The 20,787-nt window shown below is 45.5% G+C and overlaps 1 protein-coding gene across 3 annotated transcripts in view; it reads left to right on the top strand.

Moving 5' to 3' along the window:
• The window catches only part of LOC147889641 (uncharacterized), an 83,238-nt gene that overhangs the window by 12,059 nt on the left and 50,392 nt on the right, over positions 1 to 20,787 (top strand). The gene's annotated exons all lie outside the window — the stretch shown is intronic.

Below are 20,787 nucleotides of genomic sequence, written 5' to 3'. Positions count from 1 at the left end.
CTCACATAAGCCGTATCACTCTTTGTATGCTATTTTGTGCGCGAGACATAACATTTTAGCCGCTTGGAGACTCACTTTCCAATCTCATCTTACCATGGTGTGTGTGCACTGTGGGAAGAGACCCTCTCGATAGAGAATAAGTTCCATTTAGAACCACATGTGCAGTAGCAGTGATCATACCCATCAAAGAGATTATATGAATGGGGGTGTCCATGAGCAAGTTCCTTCGGTTCCACCCTTGGCTACCTTGGTCGTCGTCTGGCAGGATATCATCTACACCCTGCGCTCCACTTGGGAGCGTGGGACCCCGGGCTCTAGGGCAACTGTCGTGAGGTGTGCACGTTTCTGCAAGGCTTGGCCTGTAGGAGTTTTCTACATTTTCACTCTGCGAGGGATTCGCTGGTTGTATAGCCCCCCCACCTAGCTGTTAGCGCCCCTACCAGAGATTTCCTAGGCAGTGAGTTGGGTTTCTCTAGAACGGGCTGGTTTCTTCTTTCAGCCTTTTCGGTTTTTTCCATACTCAGCACCTTTGGGGCTGTTTTGTATGAAGTTTTTCAAGCATTAATAGAAGGTTCCTTTCTTTGCAAAAAGAGAAGAAAAGCAAGTATTCCTTAAACGTGAGCACACTAATCCATGTTAGGATAGTTGCTCCAAGCCACATGCATGTTAAGGTATTAGCAGGCTATCCTCCATGGAGGGGATGTTTGTGTTGTGAGATAGACATTGCTTTTGATAGCCTAGGTGATAGGCTCTTGCTTCCGAGGCTTGGGGGATGATGAGTAAGAGCATTTAGAGCTGGTTGGTATGTTATGGAGAAAGTCTGCCTTGTTAAAAGTCGAGGTGCCCAAGTAAAGGAAATGGTTAATCATGCAACACAACAGTTCTGATATGGAAGGGAGTCTCAAAAAGGTGGCAAAGTAAACGTGACCCACCAAAAGGCGTGCTAAGGAGTCTAAAAGGAATAATTAATTAAAAAATGAAGCTAAAGTGCATGTGACCATATCGTTGGGCAAGTTGAACAATGGGTCTTAAGTAGTGGCTTAATAGGGACTGCCACTTGTCACACCTAAGGGGCAGCTCTATCAGCTGGTCGCACTGAATGCCCATGTGGATGCATATTCCCAAATGGATAACACACTATGCAGAGGATGCAATGATATGCAAGACCTAGTCATTGTTGCTAGACAATCAGTTGATGCCTATAAAATCTCAAGTAGAGCACATGGATTGGATAATGCCTTTATGGGTCGGATGTTGAACTCGGTTACAACAGGTGTATCAGTGTGTGGCATCCTAGATGATTTGTAGAGTTGATATCTAGAATCATACTGCGCTTCATTGAAGGAGTTTAGGGTCCCCCATAGCTTGGGCAATAATTAAATTTGGGCTTCCATAAATGCAAATACATGGAGCAATGTTTGAATGGCACTTCCATAAATGCAAATAAATGGAGCAATGTTGAACAAGCAATTATTTGTCTGCACATCACTTCACAACAAAGATTATTGAGCATGACATGCCTTTGTATGGGCAACCAGCCGTAGTTTTTTACATTAAGTGTTCTTGCTGTTATTTGATGAACAAATATGTTATGCAGTTTGGGAGGTCATTTTATGCTCTTGAATATTATGAACAGTGCACTCGTGAGCGGCTACAAAAATTGCAGGTCTATGACTATCATGGTGATGAAATCCTGAAATCTTTTTATGAGGATCAGATACTTCTAAGGAGCAGCCTAGGCATGAGCAGCTCATGGTACCAAATGACAGTTGCTTACTCTCAAACACCACCACTGAAGGTTTACGGTTGCTAGAATCCTGTGCTAGTAAGCACATGACAGATCAAGGGGATTGGTTTTAATCACTAGATTAGTCCACAAGTGGTGCGGTAGAAGCTGCCAATGCTTGCAAGCTGGAAATCAAGGGGATGTCACAATTCTAGTGATGGTTTCACATGCAAAATGTTTGAAGTACTGGAAGGTTGTCAAGTATGGTTTTGAAAGAACTTTCTTCTGGTCTTTGATTTATGTGATAATGGGAATGGTGTAGCCTTCACAAGCACAAATGTGCTATATAATATCTGTTTATTAGAATTCATGGGATCAAGTAATAGATATGAAGGCCTTTATACATCTGATGGCAGAGTGGTGAAAAGAGGACATCAGCATAGCTCGTACAAAGATTTTGCATGGAAGAATGGCTCACATTAACCCCAAAGTCTTTGCACATTAAAAAGGCTTGGTAAACCATTGCCGAAACCTCCCTCTCTGTGGTGTTATAAATTGGTTCTGCCTCGTGAAGTCGCCTGGTTAGAAAGTACATTGGCATGTCCACTTTATGTTTTGTAGTAGGCTAAGACATCACCGTTCACTAATCTACTAGCATATGCTTGAATGTGGAAGTTAACTTCCCAATTGGATTGTGGGTGCTCTACCCGTCGTCCCTTTGCTGGCTGAGTATTTATCTAGACAGAAGATTCTTTTGACGCAAAAGCTCTGTAGTGCCGCAACAACATCAGCATATAACTGAACGAACTTTCTATGTGTCCCAATAAGGATTTAGCTTCACAAGGAGTGTGGGGAATGGGAAGGTTGATAATCATCTCCACTTTAGCTAGATTTGTAGCCATGTTGTGACCAAGAATGACCCCTTTGAGTGCCAAGAAAAAGCACTTGTCAAAGATCCATTTTAACTTTTGTAGATGATTTAGCTGCACTGCAGGATGGAGGTGTGAGATGCCCTTATCATTAATGGTAAAGAAATCATCAAATAAAACTTTGATTGCAGAGAAGACCCATTTCAAATCTTGTAGATGATTTTGCTGCATTGAGGGATGGAGGTGTGAGGTGCCTTTATCATTAATGGTAGAAAATTCATCAAAGAAAATTTTGATGAACTCCCTAGTTTTTATCAGACATGTTTTGTAACCAAATGTTGAAAGGTTACTGGGGCATTGCAATTTGCTAGTCCAAATGGCATCATCAACATGTGTAAGTTGCCCACTACATCTCCAAAGTGGCCTTGGATTGATCTGTCTCATTGACTATGACCTTGTTGTACCCACTGTAGCCATCCATGGAGGAATAAAGAGCAGGTCCCATTGTGAACTAGTTCTGATTGTCTTTTAATCTTCCTCGAGATATAACTACATTCCATAGCTGTCCATTGAGTTAACTTCTTGCTTATAAAACTGCATTTTTGTTCCTGGGTTTTGCCAGAGTTTCTGTATCATTTTCTGTGTCACAATGTCTCTTATTTCACATGCATCTTCTAGTATATCAGCAGTTGTTATACCCCATGATTCCATCCACTTAAACCCCTCTTTATACCAACCTATGATTTGTGCAGCTTCCCTCGCCTTGTGTGGTATCCCAAAATGAAGGGATTTTTTTGATATTACTAATTATTATTTTAAACCACCTTCCATATATGTTTAAATTCTGGATTTGAATCTCCCCTTTTAATATTATTAGAAAGTAACTACATTGCATAGCTATCTCAAATAGTCGTTTGTTGAAAGAAACTATCCCATCTAGTGGCAGCATTTAAACTTCTATGATCGACACAAAACTGAAGCTTGCCCTTTTTCGTTTTTGGGGTGCAATAACAATACCATTGATCAAATTCTCATTAGGTCTCCTTGGGTAACTCAATCCTGGTTGCTCCATCTTTTCAATGTTAGCTTGAACTTACTGTAGTTTCGAGTTTGGTACGGCTCTTTAGTGACAAGTCAATGCAATGCTCAAGAATGTCAATAGGAACTCCTTTCAGGTTCTTGTGAGACCATGCAAAGATGTCTTGGAAGATGTCAGCGATAATAGTTGGTGTAGAAGTTACATCGTGAGAGGGAGAGTGAAGAGTGAAGGTGTCAAAAGAGATGGTGACAAGACAGAGGCAATGGCTGAATCTGATTGATTTTGATAGCAAGTACAATGCCTTATTTTATAGGTCGAGGACGCCTTATCTTCCTCACACACATTCATCATTGATGATGTCAGTGAGGAGGATTTCACTGACATCGTAGATGATGTCACACACAAATCAAATCAACTCCCCAAAGGTCAAATGACCCTTCAAGCTCACACAAGACAAACCACGACAACCCCTTTTACACTGACACTCAAACTAACACTCAAAGTAGAGTACGTAGCTTTGAAATTCTCCAACAGATCGCAGAGGCATTGGAGGGAACTCAGGTTCATCCCTCGCACACATTGGCTAGTATTTGGACAGATACCGTACATACTTTGATGGCCGTATGGACGAGTATGCAGGGAGACTCCCGCGCAGCCTCAGCTAGGAGGGCTTCTTTCTTCAGGGAATGGAAGGATTCTCCTTTCTTCTCTGAGACTCTATGGGGTTGAGGTGGCACTTTTAGCTAGTCTTGGTTGTTTTCCACCTCACTTTGAGGGGGTTTATTTATCCTCATGATTTCATGATGTATTCCGCTTAGAGCTTGCTCTCGCGGGTTTTTTCTCTTACTTAATAGAAGTCTATTTCTTGAAAAAAAAATTTTCCCCAACAGACCCCCCCTTGGAGTGAAGGTGGTGAGACCCTTGGTAAAAACTAACTGATCTCCAACTCCACCGCAATACTGCAAAGATGCGACCAGGCAGTGCACGCCTTCCGTGCCACAGCTATCCCCTCAATCAGCTTGCGACCAACAACTGAGACCATCATTGTGTCACCCCCGACTTCTAACTAGGGTACATAGGATATCTTAAGAGCCTTTTATAGAATCAAGGATCGCACACATAAAAGACACAAATACAATCCTTTTCATGGGGACCACCTAGGGCAGAGAATTCTTCGTGACTCTCACACGCATAAAATTTTTCCTTCATTCTATGCAAACGAAGGGTAGAGAACCCAGTTAGACAAAGAAAATAACTATGGAGAAAAGTAATTCTCCCAAATGGGGAGCTGTTCCTCGAACAACTGTTGCACACGTGCACCTTCCTACTCTTCAATAATGTTGGTGGTGAATCCCTTGACAAGAATGCCCCGGAACATAATGTATATGTAGCCCATGGGAACAGCTATGTAGGATATTCAACTCACGACTCTCAAAACTGCTGGTTTGGAGTCTTCGATGTTGGGTTGAAAAAGTCAAATTGGGTAAAAGGCCCTAATTTATGGGCTATACCAGCTTCAATTTGCTGTTTGAGGCTTTAATTACGGTCAATTTTGCCAAATTGGTATCATGAAATGCTAGATGATAGGTTGTCACAACGAAGGCTGCTCATTGTGAACAACATCTATTTGGAGCATGATCAATACAAGGAAATGGTTTGTGATGCATGTCAGCCCCTTTCACATCAGAGACTCATTGATATGGATTATACTTGGGATGCATTTGTTGCTCGAATGCAATCCATTATTCGGGATTATGGAAAAAATTTCATGAAGACGTTGAGAGACACTGTTGCTCAGGCCAAAAATAGTTGCCAAAGTGTGTGAGTGAGTAGCCTATATAAGGCTTGTATTTCACTTGTCTTGTCACAGTTGATGAATGAATGAAAGCCTTCTTCATGTCTTCATTTGAGCATTATTTCCTCACCCCCCCCCCCCCCTCTCTCTCTCTCTCTCTCATTACTGCAAAAAAAGCTCTCTATCTTGCACCTCACACAGCTCCTAGGAGCTGGCGCGACTGAGGCACTTGCCCCCCTAATGAGTTGCTGCTGCCTGGCGACCCCCTCCTGCTACCTTTGCTACCCCCCCCGCTACCTTTGCTAACTCCCCCCACTACCCCCTCTGCTACCCTTGCTACCCCCCGCTACCCCCTCGCTAACCCCCCTGCTACCCCCTCCGCTACCTACCCCCCCGCTACCCCCTCCGCTAACCCCCCCGCTACCTCACTACCCCCTGCTACCCCTCTTGCTAACCCCCCCGCTACCTCGCTACTACACCCCCCGCTACCCCTCTCGCTACCCCCTGCTACTCCTCTCGCTAACCCCCCCGCTACCCCCTCCGTACCTCCTTGCTACCTCCCCCAGTTTTTTTTTTCCCAAAAAAAAAAAAAAAAAGTAAGCTTCGACCTCCTGCAGTCCCTTCTTTGCCCCCATAATGAAGGGAACAGGGGGATGAGGATAGGAGACTAGGCGAGAGACCCCTCGATCCAAATCTGCATACGCGTGGAGATGGGGAAGGGGAACGGTGACAAGGCGAAAACACAAAAGCAACTCAATCTGGAGGACTTCAACAAACGCATCGACCGGAGCGGTTTGACAGTGGACAGCACCGCGGCCCAGAAGAAAGGGGCCCACCTAAAGCCCATGCCGCTCACCACATCCTCGACCTCTATGGTTACCACCACTATTTCACCACCATCATCTGCCTCATCATCTACGCTACCTCTCTCTTCCCCCTCCTGCATCATCATCACAGGTCTCCTCTCCAGTAGCCTCACCACTGGCCCCACCAGCCACGGCTCCACATTACTTTCCCCTCGTATCACCTCTACCTCTTAGTTAGCCACCCTTCATGACGTCGTCCGGCCTCGCTACTCCTACATATCACTCCCCCGCCCAGATCATGCTGTCCCCACCCTCAGTATAACCTCAGTAGCCCACCTTCATTAGCCCACCTTCATTCCAACCCCTCTCGAGATCCAGTTCCGACTTGGACCAGGACATCTTAGGCCCCGGCCAGATGCTTGGGACTCCCTATTGGCTGAGATACACAGCATCCGGGCCCGCTAGGCAGAGCTGACACATTACACCCAGGAGCACGCCCGATACACCCAGGAGCAGGCCCGCATTATACACGAGCAAGGCACCCTTATCCAGGGACTCAGACACGACATCACACAGCTTCGAGAGGAGCTCGGGACCCTCAGAGTAACGCCTGGAGGGATCCCAGTCACAGAGATGGAGGCACAGATAGCCACGATATAGTCGGCTATAGCAGAGACGACTAGATGGGTGGACGTGGCGAAACGGGAGCCTGCAAAGGCAACTGTTTCAGCCACCATACAGGAGCAATAGCAGAGGGCTTCGAAGGCCCTCAACATCCGGATACGAGGGATCACGCGAGACAGCACCAGCACCACTATGACGCCCATGGAGGAGGCGATCACCTTTGTGACCACCACCATGGGGGTCCCTGACCATGGCATAGAGGGAATATGGCATGTTGGGAGAGATCCCAACCGAGAGCAGCCCCTAGTGATTCGCTTTAGAGATTCACATGCTCGACTAGCGACACTTCGACGCCGAACCTCTCTACGAGAGCATCCCACCCTGTCCATGGACGAGGATTTGATACCACTACAGATTGAGGAGCGACGAGTTCTTCTGCAGCAGCGGGATGTTGTCCGCAAGGAGGGAAAATGGGCCGTGGTCCGAGATGGTAGGTTGTTGACTGGCACCCATTGGGCTCCCACCCGTACCCCCTAGGGGGACGGGGCCTATGAGACTCAGGTTTCCGAGACCCTAGACTGCACCATTTGGAACTGTAATGGTACCTTATGGTCAGACCCAGGGAACTTCTCGGAGTCTTATACAGGACGAGACATAGTCTTTTACACGGAGACACACCAGAGCCCAGAGCGTCCACTACCGATAGTCAGTGGCTACACGTGGGAGTTAGCCTTCAGGGATTAGATGAGGGATACAGGAGGAGTCCGAGGATCAAGCGGGGTCGTAGTATTGTACAGGTCTTCGCTCCCTGGAGCCATCTCCATTGAGAGGAAGGACGCACACTCCCGATTCATGTGGATCCGGATCCGATGCACAGAAACCCGTGACCTTTTCATAGCAATATGCTACTTCCCGCCAGACACATCCCACTTTGCCAGAGTGGCACGAGAAGAGGGTGAGACATCGCCATATGCACCCTTACATCAAGATATCCCAGACCTTTTAGCCCGCGGGGAAGTTCTCCTTGTTGGGGACTTCAACACCAGGACGAGTACGTGACAAGCACCACTCTTGGACTTCCGAGACGACTCTATCATGCTACCAGACATGGACCTAGACGAAGCAGGTATGACCAGGACCTCATCGGACCGACACGGGCCTGTTACACCATATGGACACGCGCTCCTTGATTTGGGCAGGATGCATGATCTCATCATCTACAACGGGCTCGACCTATGGCCCTCCTCAGGTGGTTTTACTTGCTTCCCACATGGGGGGGGGCACTAGTGTAGTAGATTACATCATGGGATCCCCTACCTTCACTTCATGTATCACCGACTTCACTGTAGCACCACTCCCTCCAGGAGCTGATCACACATACCTATTCTTCACTATCGCCACCCTACGCTTAGCCACACCACACACACTACATAGGAAGCACGACACCTACCACGACATACACTTTGATCACAGCCTCTCACCGGCTTACTCTGGACGCCTAAACAGACTCCTAACCTACATCGATCACATACCACTCATAGAGGACCGTGCTGCCCTGATTAGTCGCACACTCCACGAGGCTGCCCTCCAAATCTTTCCCCACACCACACGGTCCACTAGACCACCACCTCTTGGTTCTGTACCCTGCAACAATTGGTACGATGCGGAGTGCAAGGCTTATCGCCGACAGCTCCGACTTGAAACCAGATGTCACCTCCCGAACACACGAGACATGGTATGCAAGTATCGACGTCTCGTACGTCGGAAGAAGCAGGCATTTCTTTGTCAAAATGAGGAGCTACTGCTGCACATCTTGTACAGCAGCAACTCTAAGGATTTTTGGCGGAGATTCCTTGAGCGTAGGTCCCCATCACCCCTCACCGACACGAGAGTCTGGCACACGTATGCACACCATCTATATGATGTCCCACACTAGGCTACTCCAGATCTCATACACACACCTCGTCCCACGACTTGCACGTTGTTCACCAGAGGGGGAGTTAAGGACACGACATTGAAACTACACAATGGCCGAGCTAAGGATCACGAGGGGCTATGCATTGAGTTTATCGCATATGGGATCGACACGTTAGCCCCGATCCTAGCAAAGCTGTTCAATGACGCTGTTTGCCTTGGCTTCCCCCGCACTTGGAAACTCAACACCATCACCCCCATCCACAAGGTAGGGGATCCCATGGACCCGAGTAACTACAGGACTATCATGATTGGACATGTGATGTCCAAGATCTATGCAGCTGTATTGGATGCATCGGTCAGTCTGTTTGCAGAGATGAGAGAGCTCAGAGCAGAGGGTCAGGCCGGCTTCAGGCGAGACCATGGGACTATGGATCACATTCTCACACTCATTGAGGAGGCCAGATCACGGAAGGAGAGGGTATACTATTGCTTTGTGGATTTCCGCAAAGCCTTTGACACAGGACCTCGAGCTCGTCTTATCACACGCCTACAGACACTGGGATTTGATCAGGAGATCATCTGGGCAGTCATTGCACTGTATGAGAGAGTCTCAGGCCGAGTTCGTACAGGCGTAGGTTGGACAGATGAGATCCTGAGTACCATAGGGATCAAACAGGGTTGTCCCTTATCACCGACCCTGTTTGGCCTCTACATCGATGAGCTTGAGACTTTCATGGGGACGTTCGGAGGGACCGGTTGCTCCCTTGCCGGGATCAGCATCATGATTTTTCTTTATGCAGATGACGTGGCACTCTTGTCGTCCACACCCGAGGGGCTCCAGCGACACCTGGATGCACTGCAGGCTTTTTGTTTATCCCATGATTTGGAGGTCAACCTTTGCAAGACCCAGGTCATGATCTTTAACACCTCTCGAGCAAACATGCAACGGAAGGAGTTTACTTTTACTTTGGGTGGGTCACCAGTTGAGATCGTATCCTCATACACTTACTTGGGGGTCATCTTCTCCGGCCCTATCTTCACGATGACTGTTGAGGATGACCAGGTTGAGTTACTTGATCAACAACACCAAAAGATTTGGAAGCAGCAGAATGCTAAGGCCATTACCGTCATTGATCTTTGCTTAGCTAACTGTCTCATCCATCATGTGGATTTCAAGTCAATAGCTAAGCAGATTTGGAGTCACCTCAAGACCTTCTTTGGTAATAAAATCACCAGCTCTGAAGTCTTCTTGAAGCTCAAATTTTATGATCTGAAAATGGAAGAGAGTGATGAGTTGAGTGATCATCTAGCCCGGTTTCAATCTCTTGTTCAAGAACTCTCAAGTTTGAAGAGTGTGCCTGATGATGAAGATAAGATGACCATCCTTATGAAGAGTATGCATGGCATTTCTCGCTTTGAGCACACTCTTGATATCCTTCGTCTTGCCACTACCGCGTTTGATGATATGGTGGCCCTCCTCACTGAGAAGGATCGTCGCAATAAGGAAGCCGCTCTTGCCTCTCCTATTGATCATGTATTTTCTTCCACAAGCAAATGGAAGACCAACAAGAACATTATTTGCAGGTTTTGCAAGAGGAAAGGACACATTGAAGCCCATTCCTTCAAGAAGAAAGCACAGGAACAACATAAGCATCATGCCAATCTTCTGGATGAAGATGAAGCTGAAGCTGAACTTTGAAGAGCCCTTGGAGGAGATACATGTAGCTACAGCAGAGGTTCATGGCCTCCCTCTTGATGATGAGGATCCTTTTGACCAGGGTTGGGCTTTCTAGGCTCCTATGCTATGTGTGTTTGTGTTGAGTCAAATAAAGGTTCTCAGCCTTGAGTTGTCCCTCTAAATTGAATGTATTTGGAGTCAAGAAGAGGTACTCTGCCCTGGGTTGTCTCCCAAAAAATGATTATATTGTGTTTTACTTTGGTTGATGGTATTGACTACCCAGTTCAGAGTCAGGGTGGATGACGAGTGATGGTTTTCCCTTGCCGGTCGCAAGCTGATTGAGAAGTCACTATCACACGGAAGGTGTTGGATAGTTGGACTTGCTCTTTGCAGTATTGTGGTGGAAGGGGAATCGGTTTACTCTTTGCGTGTTGGGTCTCACACTCTTTGCTCTGAAGGGGTGTGTTGGAGATATCATAGCCAAAGAGTGTGGTGATGTGATGTGTTAGTGTGAAGTACTAGGTGATCTAGTACTAGTCTATGTGTGTGAGTGCCACGTGTCATCATGGGACTTATCCCATATGCACTAGGTGCTAGTGTGTGAGTGAGTAGCGTATATAAGGCTTGTACTTCACTTGTCTTGTCACACTTGATGAATGAATGAAAGCCTTCTTCATGTATTCATTTGAGCATTATTTCCTCACACCCTAACTCTCTCTCTCTCTCTCTCTCTCCCCCCCCCCCTTCACCATGTTTCTAACAAGATGTACTTTGACCGCGCCCTTGACCCAGTGTACGTGAGTCACCTAGCTAGGGAGCTCCCGGCCCTACTTGGAGATGATATAGACCTCGCCAGCACCTCCGACACCCTTGTCTCAATGGTATTGGACGCCGTTACCAGATACTTTCCCACGACCCGATCCATGTGGATCCGAGATGGAAAGATGCCTCAAAACCTGTGGTTCGATGACGAGTGCAGAGAGGCGAGAGCCTACCTCACATAGGAGCAGTTCTTGGGTCACCTGACGTCATCTGAGGCACACAGGATCTTCCGACGTTTGACACGTCATAAGAGGCGGGCTTTCCTCACACATGGGATGGATGAGATTGTCAGATCTTTTCGAGAAGGAGACCCAACCACTCGATGGGGGTTTCTATTGGAAGGGAAGCCACCTATTCCCATCCCTGACCTGGATATATGGCACACATATGCATGTTCTCTCTATGATGACCAAATGCAGACACCACCGGATATGTCCTCTATGCCCAGACCCACCACCTGTCACTTGTTTACCTCACAGAACTGTTAGAAAGAGAGAGAGAGAGCTAGAGAGCTGAACGTTGTGCTTGCAATAGATGAAGGGAGTAGTACAAGAACAAATCACTCCACCAACTAAGAACGGCCATGCACCACCACCCATAGAATCAAGAAAGAGCTCTCAATCTGTCAATCCTTACTATGTCTGGACCTGGTAAGTTTCCCCGTGTTGAGTCAAATTAAGCCGCAGGTCCACTCCTGGTGGTGCTCTTCCGTCAATTCCTTTAAGTTTCAGCCTTGCGACCATACTCCCCCCGGAACCCAAAAACTTTGATTTCTCATAAGGTGCTGGCGGAGTCATCGAAGTAACATCCGGTGGCATTTTCTCCACTTCATTGCAAGCTCCAATGAAGCATGCTTGCATTGCACATATTTGTCAATCTAATTTATATTAGCCAAATTTGTTGACGGTAGCGTAAGCATTGAATTTTGTAAATGTTCTGGAAAGGACCATAGTAACGCATGTTCAGCTTTGTGTACAACCTTTCCTTGCCTTTCTTATTTTTCAGCCTTGCCTTCTGAAAACGCAGCAAAACCCAATCACCTTCTGTGAATACCAATTCTCTGCGGTGCTTATCTGCTGCTCTTTTCTGCTTGTCTTGACTTCTTTGCAAGGCATATTTGATCTTCTTGTAAGCCTCTTCAAGGCTTTCCACAAAACGATCAGCTTCGAAGATTTTCTCTTTTGTATGCAAAATGGGAGGTATCTTCCTGGCACCTTCCACTATTTCAAAAGGTGCTTTACCTGTGGATGTGTGCACCGTATTATTGTAAGCATATTCTAGCAAAGGCAAATAATGCTCCCATTTGCTTTTGTGGTCTGAGACATAGCATTTAAACATATCCAAGATGGTAGAGTTTTCCTGCTCCGATTGTCCATCAGACTGAGGGTGAAAAGATGACGAAAAATTCAGCGTAGTGCCCATATTTTCAAACAGTCCTCTCCAAAAGAGGCTGGTCATCCTCGGATCTCTATCACTGATTATGGATTCAGGCATCCCATGATACTTGAAGACATGCTGCAAAAACAATTTGGCCATTTGATCTGCTGTAATTTTCTTTATTACTGGCACAAAGTGGGCTTGTTTGCTAAACCTGCAAATTATTGTCCACAATCCATCATGTCCAGTAGGAGTACGTGGAAGATCAAACACAAAATCCATAGCTATGCTTTGCCTTGGTCTATCCGGAATTGGCAAAGGTTGAACAACCCAGGTGCCTTCTGCCTGTCAAACTTTACTTTCTGACAAACCATGCATGTTCTCACATATTCTTCCACATCTTTCCTCAAAGATGGCCAATAAAAGTATTGCTCCACTGCTGTAATTGTTGCTGTAATTCCCCTATGTCCTGCATATGGAGGAGCATGACTTTCCATTATGACTTTCTGTCGCATTTGATCAGTGACACAGAGTCGTCCATGCATCAAAATGAAACCCTCTTTCAACATATAGTGATCATGCCTTTGACCATCAGAAAGCTGTTCATAAATAGTTGAAAAATCAGCATCATTAACATACTGATCTTTCATCACATCTAACACATTGTTATAAGCAATGCTCACTGCTGAAACACTGGGTTTCTTGGAGACTGCTTCAGGCTGTGGTTTCCTGGAAAGTGCATCAGCCACGACATTTTTGTTACCCGGCACATGTACAATTTGAAAATGAAACATTGAGAGGAAGTTAGCCCATCTCATGTGCTTTTCAGATAATTTTCTCTGCGTGAGAAAATATCTAAGTGACTGATGATCAGTTTGCACATAAAAATCAGCTCCAAGAAGGTAATGTTTCCATGTGGTCAAAGCATGTATCACTGCTAACATTTCCTTCTCGTATGTCTGCAAGTACAATTCAGCATCTTTGAGAACTCTACTCTCATATGCAACCACTCTGCCATCCTGCATCAAAGTGCCTCCTATGCTGTTCCCACATGCATCACAAGTTACAGCGAAGGGTTTTGCAAGATCTGGCAAGATAATAACGGGTTCAGAACACAATTTTTGCTTCAGCTCTTCAAAAGCTGCATTTTCCTTTGGTCCCCACCGAAACGGTACAGCTTTCTTTTGTAAAGCATGCAAGGGAGAAGCAATTTCTGCAAAGTACTTTATAAACCTCCGATAGTATGAACACAACCCAAGAAAGCTTCTGACTTCATGCAGATTTTTCAAAATTGGCCAACTCCTTATGGCCTCAACTTTTACAGGATCCATCTTGACTCCATCCTTTGACACTATATGACCGAGAAAATGAATCTCATGCATAAAGAAGTCACTTTTCTTGGTGTTTATTAATAGCTTGTGTCTTTTCAACTCTTGAAACACAATAGTGAGGTGTTTCCTGTGCTCCTGCTCATTTTTAGAGAACACAATGATGTCATTGAAGAAAGTGCCCACAAACTTTCTGTGTGCTCTAAAAATTCTGTTCATCATTCTATTGAAAGTGGCAGGTGCATTAGTCAAACCAAAAGGCATCACAAGGAACTCATATAAGCCAAATGAAGTGCGGAAGGCAGTCTTGTAGACATCTTCAGGCTGTATCCTAAGGTCAATACGATTGAATATTGAGGAACCTTCCAACCGATCCAATATATCATTAATGCGTGGAATTGGAAAACGGTTCTTAATTATGACTTTATTCAAAGCCCTATAATCAATACACATTCTCCAACTGCCATCCTTCTTTTGCACAAGCAACACAGGGGAACAGTAAGGAGAATTACTTGGCTGTATTAATTCCTTTTCCAAGAGTTCCTTCACTTGTGACATTATCTCTTCCTGTTGTGCCTTACTGACACGATAGGGAGGTATATTAGGCGGTGAGCTTCCTGGAATTATATCAATTTGATGATCCTCAGGCCTCTTGGGAGGTAATTCTTGAGGAAGTGCATCTGAGAAACAATCCTGAAAATCTGAAATAAAAGCAGCCCTTTCTCTATCTAAAGCAGAAAGAGTAGAGCCTTCCTGAACTGGTTGGCTGTCCTCTTTGACAAAAATCAAGTACGCTGAAATATGACGCTTTATTACATTGGAAATACAAGAAGCTGAAACTACAGGGATGGACTCTCCTTTCAACTTAACATCAAGTACATGATTTTTGCCTCTACGAGTTAAAGAAATCTTCTTGTTTCTCATCTGCACATCAGCCCCCACCCTGTACATCCAAGGCATCCCAAGCAAAGCATCACACTCTGGCAAAGGCATAATGTAGAAGTCCTCTGCATCCTGATATCCCTGGATATGCATCCTCAACTTGCCAATGATAGGAGTGACAAGTGTGTTGAGTTCAGGGTTGGCCATATCACACACGCCGGATGGCCCCATTTCCCCAGGCTGATGCCAAGCCTTCCTGCCATATCAGGAGTTATGAAATTTGCCTTTGCCCCAGAATCAAAGAAAAACAAACAATTCTGATTTCTGATTTTTCCCCATGCTCTGCACATCTCAGTCTTTTTCATTTCCTCTTCATCATGTGCATGTGGCAAACTCCCAATCACATCCGGAAGAAGTCCTGTAGAAGGTTTAGGCTTTTTGCCCTTCCGATCAGCCTGTTTATCACCATTCTTATCATCATCTGACCTGTCTCTTTTCTTGAATGGGCAATCATAAGAGCGGTGTCCCTCTCCTTTGCATATAAAACATTTGTCCCTCTCCTTTGCATATGAAACATTTGTTTTGCTCCATTGTGACTTTTTCTCTTCATTAGATAACTTGGTACGGGGCTGTTTATTAGGCTGTCCACGCCTTTGACCAGCTTTGAATTGGGCTTTTCCTCCCTTTTGAAACGGTCGTTTGCCATAATTTTTATTTTCAGATTTGATGTCTTTATCCTGGGGTTTGGCAGCCCGTTTGTTGTCTTCTTTCTTGCTGTCCATAAAGCCCAAATTCTTCTCCTGCATCCATGCATATGCTGTCCTTGCATTCTCAATTAATTGAGTCATAGAACCCACCTTGGTTTTGATGCAATAATCACGTAGCTCACTAGGCAATCCACAACAATACCTCTCTATTTGCTCTTTCAAAGAAACATGCCTGTAAGAGCTCAATGGCAGCAAAACATCCCAAAACCTCTGGGTGTAATCATCAAGATTCTTGCAAAGTTTGTATGACAAGTCATGCCAGTGTGAAAGTACTTCAACTTCAAAAGTTGGAGTAAGCCAAGTAGAAGAGAACACTTGCTTAAATTCCAGCCAAGTAGTAGGTGCATCTCCATGAAGCATAAGGTTGGTGTACCACTTAAGTGCATTGCCTTTCAAAAATGTGGCAACCTTCCTCATCTTGGATGCTTCTGTAAACAAACCCCCAAGAAATGCAGCATCAAACTGTTGAAGGAATGTGAGGGCTTTGTACCTGTCCTGTACTCCATTATATGTATCAAACTTGACATGAGAACCACCATCCTTAAATTCTTTATATACATTTGATATTGGCTGTCCCAAAGATGGCTGTATATTTGCAGCATTCCCTTCACTAGGGAGAGCCATGCTTGGCTGAAGATTAGGCATGGGAGCATATACTGTGGCTTGCATGCCTGGCTGCATTCCCACATTGTCATACATGGCTTGTTTTCTATGCCCAATTGGTGGTGAAATCAACATAGCATCAAAGATAGAATCTGTACCAGTTGCCTCAAATATGGCTGAGGTGGTTGAGCCACATTTATGGACTGCACATTATGATTTTGAGGAGTAGAAATACCCAAACCAAGGCCTTGTGCTGGCTGCTCATACTGTTGCACTGGATGTACTTTTTGTACCTCTTTCTCAAGTGCTCTTTTGGGCGATTCCTCTCTCTTGGAAGTCACTTTTTAGTCATTTTTGATGGCTGTCCCTCATGGCAAAATGATGCATGAGTGTGCGGTCCGCCATGAGAAGCTGATGCATGTGTGTACTCACTCTTTCCGTGCTTGTGCTTTCTTGATTTCTTCTTCTTCTTGGCATTTGTTTGCAAAATCTGAGCCAAATTTTGAGCCAGCCGAGTCAAAGCAGTCACTGCACTTGCAAGCTGTGCATTCAACATAGTAGCATCATCTAACTCACTGCTAGAACTAGTATCACCGTTGAGCTCAGTTGTAGCTTCATGTGTGGCCTGCTCAAAAGGCATTTGTTGTGCTCCCTGCAGCTGTACACTAGCTGGATCATTAAGGCTTTCCTGCCTTCTCCTTTGAGGAGTTGTGGAGCTCTCTTGCTCATGGGTACTCACCATGTTTATGGTTGTATATTCAGCTGTCAGAAAGTGCAGCAAAGATATCCTTCCACCAAACTACCGAGGCCCACCTCTTGAGAAAGAACCAATGAAACCGGCCTCTAATCACTCAGAGGGCAGTGGAACTAAACCTTTAATCACTTCAGCACTTATTTACAGCTCACAAAGCATATATCACAACCATTAACCATTGCATGATCACCATTTGGCATTTACCCATTTGTTCACAAACAAAACCACTGAAAAAGGGATGGAGGCTAGAATGCCCCTGCTCAACAGACATAGACAAGTGCACCCGATTGGCCCCAAACACCGTGGCGCCCCTTTCGGTATTTCTTTATATTTCACAGTGAAATGATTACAAGTTGCATCTGGGAGACCTTCCCTGCAACTGAGCACGCAGCCCCAATTCACTAAGCCTTCGCAAGGCTTTCAAGCATAGAACACCATCACATAAGTGCACTTAACCCATAGGCTCAACCCAAAGGCATTCTCTTTTGCGAGTGCAATTCCATTGGCTGTCCAGATGCAATCACACTGCACCCCAGCTACTGCACCCCAGCTGCACTCTCTTTGAGTGGTTTCCAGATGGCATTCACAAAGCTTTTCAAAGCTCCAAAATAAAATCAGCAAAGTACCCAACCAAAGAATGACTCATGTAGCACTGCCTGGGCACCTGTGAGCCAAGAAAGAGGCAGCACACGAGGCCAACCAATAGCTTATGGCAAAAAGAAATTGCAGTAGCAAAATCACAACTCACCAAGCCCTGAAGACTCGAACCAAGTCCTCAATCGCCAAGAGGACATAGTAGCCAATGCTTAATTGCATTCTCAGCCAAAGAGGAGTGCAAAGGCATGAAGAAAGAGCATTTACAAGAGCCAACCAGCAAGAATTCCACTGAAAAATGCGAAAAGAAGCACTTCTGTCGCGAGGAAGTGGGAGTTCTTGGGCTCAAAAGAAGCGTGCTTCAGAGAGGAATGCATTGAGAAGGTTTTGGAGAAGTTTCATCGCCGGAAAGTCCTCCAAAACTGAGAAAAACCAGTCAACCAGCGCGTCGGCGGACCACTCGAAATTCAACAGAAAGCTGTAGCTTTGCAAGAGGAGAGGCCCAGGAGGCGGTAGAAGAAAAAAGGTCCAGAAAAAGCCACTTTTGCAAATTCGATCAGCAAAAGAAGTGCTCAGCTCTGCCCGTTCTACCAAACGCACGGAGGAAAAAGCATATCACTACGAAGGGGAGGCAGAGGGGAAGCCATCGGGCCAAACGGAAGTCGAGGAATCCAAACGGGTGAGGAGTTATGATTCATGAAGAAAAACGGAATTCAGCTGAAGGAGGCTGAAAAACCAGTCCAAAATCTCAACAAAGGGAGAAGATGAGAGAGAAAACCACATATGTGAAGTTTAGAAGGCCCAGGAAGGTCCAGGAATGGCAAAGGAGCATGTAGAAGGCACTAGAGCCACCTGGAACTGTAGGGGGGCCACTGAAGGTACATGGCCCTCTAGGGGGCCCATTAAAAATGCCACATCATCATTTTCCAACAACCACTCTTTTAATTCCTTGGAATGCCTTTGGGCCTAGGGATTAACTACACTTATGTGCTAGGCACCATGCCGTGTTTAATTACACTGTTTAATTACACATTATTAAGCCCACGCTTGGACTTTTAAAACCAAAGTTGTCACGGTCTTGTAGTACATTAAAGTACTTAGAATTTCACGCCCCCGTGACACATAGTGCTCTTCAACCAAGTTGGCTGCAACATCTCCATCATGAGAATGTGGAACTGATGCATCTGACACAGCCATACCGGAATCCCTTTTCTTCTCTTTGGCTATGCGTTTCTTGCACTCTCCAATATAATGACTTGGCTTCTTGCAATAATGACAGATGCCCTTCTTTTTCTGCTTATTTGTATCACCCTGTGCCTAAAGGCTGTCCAGAATCAGCTTTATGCTGATGTGTGGGCTGATTGGCATGTGGCTTATGCTGCCCTTTACCCTTGGGTTTGAACTTGGAGAGCATAGCATGCTCGCCAGCCTGGGTTGCCATATTTCTGCGTGTTTGTTCCTCCTGCAACAGAAGTCCTACCAACTTGTGAAAGGAGAGAGGATTGCTGCCCCCCCTCAATGATAGATTCAGCGAGGTGTGGAAACCGAGATAGGACTCAGGAAGAGAGTTCAGAGTGGTGGTGATCATCTCTGAATCCGGAATGACTTCATCAATATTTAGCAATTATTCCCTGAGGTCCTGAAGCTTTGTGAGGTGAGAATTCATGGAATCTCCCTCTTCCATATTTGTATGAGAAAGTTCTCGCTTCAGAAAGGAAACCCTGGCATCATTTCTTGCTGCAAACATACTTTCAAGTATCTCCCAAGCTGCCATAGATGTCTTGCATGACGGAATATGAGGTATAATGAACCTCTTGATAGAAAGAGAAATTACTGAAAGAGCTTGTGCATCTCTAGAGTCCCATCTTTTCTACTCTGCTGTAGGAGCTCCTGGAGCGGGTGCTCCTGGAGCGGCTGCTCCAATCACCTGTGCTGTATTTGTACCTCTTCCCCTGCCTCCAGTAGTAGGAGTGACAGGTATAGGCGCTGTATCTGGTCTTTCTTCATCTTCATGGACATAATCCCAAAGATGTCTGCCAACCAAGATATTGCGAACCATGAAACTCCACAAGGAGTAGTTGGTGCCATCCAACTTATCCTCCTGTGTGAGAACCCCGAACACCTCATTTGAGTTGTTTTGAGCCATTTGCACCAGAAAATCTCAAAAAATACAGCAAACTGACCAAGTGAAATCCCTTCCTGGTATATGAAATGCACAAGTAAAATCTGCAAAGAAAAATATGCCCAAAGTGACAAATTTTTGTCACAACCTGTCAAAGGCTCAAAATGCACCACAAAGCTCTGCTCAATGGCCAAAAATCTGCAAAAAGTGGCAAAAGTCTGCAATTGGACTTGTATTGAGTCCAAAACTATTTGCAAACTTCCACAATGCTCTTTTACCTGCAAAATTATAACTCAAATGCAAAAGCCCCAATTTCTTGTGGGAGATTGCATACAAAAGAGGGCAAATGGTCTGAAAGCCCCAAATGTTGCACAAATTTCACTTTGCCTGCAACAGCCCCGAATTTCACTACAAAATTGCAGTGTAATTGCAAAAGCCCCAAATTTCTTCAACACCTGCATACCAAACTGCAACGTCTGCCCAAAAATTGCACAAGAGCACTCCAAAAAATGCAATGTGCCTGTGAAGAGCTCAAAAGCCCCAATTTCTCTGCAAAGATAAGAACCTGCAAAGGAAAACCTGCAAAGTCATCCTGCAAGAGGAAAACCAGCACAAAGTACGGACGCCAACGAACGGTACAAAAGCCTGCAAAATGTACGCAAATTCGTACTGTGTACAGATTTGCAACAACAGTACGGATGGCAGCTGTACAGAAATCTGTGCGTACGGAGTACGGTGCAGAGAAGTACAAAAATCTGTACTAAAGTACGGACTATTAACTGCAGTTGTATGACGGAACTGTACAACGGTACGGCATTGACTGAAGCGTACGGTTGTACGGACATTTTGCAGGTGCCACACGTGCAGGTACGAAATGCAACAGAACTGTACGGCACTGCAGTACGGAATGGTGGCGTAGGAGCTGTACGGTGCAGGAGCTGTACGGGTGTACGGACCTGACGGCGGTGCAGGAGCAGAACTGTGTGGCTGTATGGAATCCGTATAGTTGTATGGACTGTACGGAATGATGACCTTGGGCTGGAGCAGGCTGAAGTGCGGGAGCAGGAAGCAGCTCCGAGAAGGA

The sequence above is a fragment of the Dipteris shenzhenensis genome, chromosome 20 (assembly GCF_047967505.1).
Source record: "Dipteris shenzhenensis isolate YYH24624 ecotype China chromosome 20, Dip_SZ_1.0, whole genome shotgun sequence".
Lineage (NCBI taxonomy): Eukaryota > Viridiplantae > Streptophyta > Polypodiopsida > Gleicheniales > Dipteridaceae > Dipteris > Dipteris shenzhenensis.
The sequence above is the reverse complement of the archived record's forward strand: the minus strand, read 5'-3'. Positions and strand labels throughout refer to the sequence as shown.